At 39.8% G+C, this 4,716-nt stretch overlaps 1 long non-coding RNA gene across 1 annotated transcript; it reads right to left on the minus strand.

Moving 5' to 3' along the window:
* Positions 1-3,149: 3,149 nt before the first annotated feature.
* Positions 3,150-4,491, minus strand: LOC9267661 (uncharacterized). Its single transcript, XR_001542914.3, has 2 exons — positions 4,198-4,491; positions 3,150-3,491 (listed from the first exon to the last, which is right to left on the minus strand). It is a non-coding gene; the product is annotated as an uncharacterized lncRNA (long non-coding RNA).
* Between the last annotated feature and the right edge of the window lie 225 nt (positions 4,492-4,716).

Raw genomic sequence — 4,716 nt, forward strand, 5'->3', positions numbered from 1 at the left:
AAGTAGCTCAAATTGATGAAATATAGATCGAGACAAATAATTAAGCATGGAAAAATTGGCCAGTATAATCGGGTGTATCCCTTGATGATTACTCCTATGTTTTAAAATATTCGAATTATTCTATAATAAAGCAGATTTACGATAATAATCCAATCAATAATCTATCTCTAATACGACCTAATTCATTTTTATGCATCGAGAAGGCGTGGCTTGGCATCGAGGCATATAATCATCGATCTGGATTATGAACAACCCACATAGCACGCCGAAACGAGCGAATATGACATCCACGAACAAGTGGCCTGAATGCCTGATCGATCCTAGGCTAGCTCAGCTCCTACACACACATCACTATATAAAAGTTACTTTAAAATGTCATATTACTCTATTTTTCAGGTTTAAAATAATCAATACTCAATTTACCATGTAGTTAATGGATCATCATCTCGTCTTGTTTACGTATATTCTCAATCTTCTCTTTTCTTCTCCTCTCAAACACATCCAGCAAAGTGTACATCAACCATGAGTTAGTTGCACATCTTCTTTAATTTCACAAGTGACCCACTACTGTAGCTTTGCGAGTTCTTATCTGCGAGTAGAAGATATTACTGTGCCTAACCCTGTAAACAGTGCGCCCACAGGGCCTACACTTGCATGAATCAGCAATCCACAAACTTTTAGAACAAGTTCGGCAGTGATGTTTGGTTACTGCGGAACTCCGGATGAATTAACCATTAAAAATTAAAAAAAGATTTATTTGATTTAAAGAAACTTATATGTAGAAAATGTTTTCACAAAACGCACCACTATACTCACGGAAAACTAGGAAATTAAAGTTGCTTAAGAGCAAGTTTAATAGTATAGCCCACTACTATCTCCAAATCATCTATAGCCAATATCATAGCCAATTCATGCAATAATTGCTTACTATACTATTAATACCTGGTCCTACCTGTCATCCACACATTACGTCTTGGTGTCCGTGTTACAGCTGGCTATAAATCTGTAGCCCGCTAGTCTTCTCTCTATTCTCTTATCTCTTTAAAATATATTTATATCTGGCTTATAGCCTGCTATTGTACATGCTCTAAATAAACTCAGCCAGTGTCTGATTCCTGGCTCACTAGACATATTATCCCTTCAAGTGCTTCAAGATTTGTGCATGGCATAGATCAGGCCTGTTGAAGAATCCAACGGCCCGTACTACTTCGCCATCCTAAACACATCGACGCCTATAGCTGCAGTGATCCAATACAGCTAGTTCCGTACTAGGTCCTGTTTAGAGAAGAATATATCCTACATAATTAAGCTAGTTTATTTGTAGCCCTGTCGACAGGTTAACTGGGGTTGTAAGATTTGTTCGCACCAATGGAGGCAACAGCATGGTTTCAGCTGTGGCTTCAAGCATGGTCAGGCTTGCATTTCTAATTGCATGGATGGTACACAATGGAATTTTGTCCCCAAAAGATTTTGGAATTTCAAAGGAGAATATGTGCCTCAGTGGACTGCAACTGCAAGCATAATTTGACCATGGCTATTCGATCCTCCGCTGTTTTTTCTTTTCAGAAAAAAAAGGTATCATATATAGGGTGGTCTAGTTAAACTATAAGCGGAATCCATTGTATGCCATCCACAAAAATCATTATATGCGATGAAGCTTGGATAAATGAGTCCACCCAACTGAGTTTTCTTCCTTTATATGTTGCCACCACAAATCCACTAGCACCCAACAACTTTAGATAGAATGGAAAGAAATGTTTGTTCCTAGCTAGGTTATCATGCATTATTATTCTCACATGAAATAGTTTTTGGATAACACAAATTTTGACAGATATGCACATGGAAGTGAGGCCTTTATTTGTCAGTGCTGGGAGCAACAACCCTATTTCAGTCCTCTAGATCAAAATCTTTTCCTAAGCTTAATGGAGAATTGCTTGCGGATTTGTAATGCCGATTGCATGAGGAAATAAAACGATTTACCCCATGGCAGATAATGGATTTGGGCCTTTTCTTTATTGGTGTAATGTGCAAGGAAATTTTCTCTTAGACTATGCATAGAATAATTATTCTCCAAACTTAATTGGCTACTCTTCATAGCCCCATTTACTTTAGTTAGTTACTCCGGTCAAAAATTACTTGATGCTGCCGGTGGAGGGAGTACTTCATGCGCCTAATGCACCTAACATGAGTGGATCATTATGAATATAACAAGTATTGTATGCTTGAATATAAGTGTAAGTCCGACAAAGTCTTTTTTATCATAAGCAATACCAAACAAAGGAGGACCAAGTGCATGCCACATCAAGAAGAATCAAAAGATCAAAACAAAGTCTTGGGTGAACTTTAAAAAATATGCATATAATCTGCCATAAACTAAAAAGAGAAATCCAAGATTTGGGCTGAACTTGATGAGCCATTTCAGCAGGAAAGAACTCAGTCAACAGAGTATATAGATTAACAGTATAACAGAGCCCCGTCAATGTATTTTTTTTTTAAAAAAAGAAACCGTTTAATGTTTAATGTGTAAGTAGTTAGACTGCGTCAAAAGCTAATACTGTATGTCTTATTTTTAATCAACAAAACAGAGTAAATATAGCCGCAAATTGTGCATCCTTCTGTAAGCTAGAAATTGTGCGAATCATGCATCCTGACAAGCTAGAAATTCCAAATGAGAACTCTACGAACGACCGGCCAGGCCGGCACTGGAAAGTGGCATATCTTAGTACGTATGCATATGCCTCCATTCGTTTTCATAAACCGGCTGCACGCGTGCGCAGAAGCTGGGGACTATTCAGGCAAATGGCTACCAAACAGATGGATGAGTGTATATACAGGTTGTCCCTTTTGGTACCAACCGAACTGAGTGATCAAATCTATGCTATATATCTCAGGATGGTGGCAATCAATTTGTTTATCCACAAAGATAAGGCAGTGATGTAACTTACAATGGATTACAGCTTTTTTATCTGCTTTTGTCCATCAGTGGACGAGTCCAAGAACACGACCTGCCTTTGAACGTTGAATAGTGCTCAATTAGTTAGCTAATATACGTAGGATCGATGTAGCCATTTCAATTAATCAAGTGGCGAAAGGTGAGGAGCTTTGGCCTTTATTAGGAGGTAAGAAATGGAGAATCTAGGAGGCAATGATGCGGCAAGAATCATCATTATATATAATGGAGAGTAAAGTGGTGGGTGAAAATCCACCGTAGATATGATATGATTTATCCTCGTCCAGGGGCCAAGACATGCCTAGGGCTGGTAGTGCTTAAATTCTAGGCCAAACTCTGCAATCCAATTCAGGCCCTATAAAAATACAATAGAAATTCTGAAAATATATAATGGGTAGTTAAGGGCATATTTGCTCAGCCCTAGCCGCCTTGGCTTTTCCTATGGCTCAATCCTTGTCCTCATCAATCTTGTTGAGCTTTCACCGAAGCTTCGGTAGATACTTATTATCCTGCTTGCAAGGAAATGGCACGATGCTCTCTTCTAATGTTGCATAAAAGCAAGATATTTCATTCAAAATGAAGGGAAGTGTTGTGATCAACAATCAAGCTTAAAGATGAGTGCAGGACATTCTTAATAACCTAACTAGTAAATACTACTTGACTGCAACTTCAAATCTATTTGCTTTGTAAAAAAATGCATGTACGGTTTTGAGCGCCTAGGAAAAAAAATGCATGCCCTTGTATTTAGATTGTTTATTTCAGTTAGCTAAACTTCCACTATTATCACTTCTAGACCATGGTTGAACCTCCAGGTGTTCATAATCGATGTTCCAAATAGTTAACATATGATGTTCCAGTTCCAGTGGTATCGATAGTATTTAGATTTCATTTTCAAACAATAAAACCAGAAACTTTACACCTCTAAACTACCATACTGTGTATAATGATAGTTACTTCCTAGGATGTTGTTTTTTCCTTTATTTTTAGAGGACTCCTTAAACTACCATATCTGTGCTTGTTCTGCTGCTGCCAACACATGTTCATTAAACCAGATACAACCATGCATAACATATACATTTAGCTAAAAAAATTTGGTGAAAATGTTGTGCATTGGAGACAGGAAAACTTCAGCTAAAGCTTACTACTGTATATTGGGAATCCAGGGAATATATATATCAGAATATTCAGAATTATCAAGGCAATTAATAAGCAAAGACAGCAGGCGGTAGTAAACTAAATTTCGATACCTTCGTGATGAGAGCGAAATCCCCCGCCCAATTCTTCCGGAGAAGGAGGAAGAGAAAAAGGCGCTCACGGCGACGGCGGGGGAAGAGGTGGTTAGAACCCTTGATGCTGTCGCTTCGTCGTCGACGGGGAGCGGCGGATCGATGAGCGCGCCTCGTCCTCCGCGGCGATGGAATCCGTGGCTAGGGGTGGGGGGAAGGAGGAGAGGCGCCGGCGTCCCGCGGGGAGGTTTCAGGGGTGCGCGGCGCGGAGGCGGCGCCGGCGCGGACGCGGAAGAGGGGGGATCTTCGCAACGCATATGATCCGACGGCCACGATTTCTCTTCTGATACGATTTTCACAAAGCCCCCTTGATTCGAGTCGATACATTTGGTAGCGATCCGAAGTTTTACACAAAGCCCCCACTACGTTTACATCTTAAACTCAATTTTAATCTTAACTAATTAAAAGATTCATATTATTCCTCTCGTCGCATCCTTTGACCCGCGTTTTTTCGTCCGTCACCGTCCCCTTCCGCTTTGT

Source organism: Oryza sativa, chromosome 2 (genome assembly GCF_034140825.1).
Source record: "Oryza sativa Japonica Group chromosome 2, ASM3414082v1".
Lineage (NCBI taxonomy): Eukaryota > Viridiplantae > Streptophyta > Magnoliopsida > Poales > Poaceae > Oryza > Oryza sativa.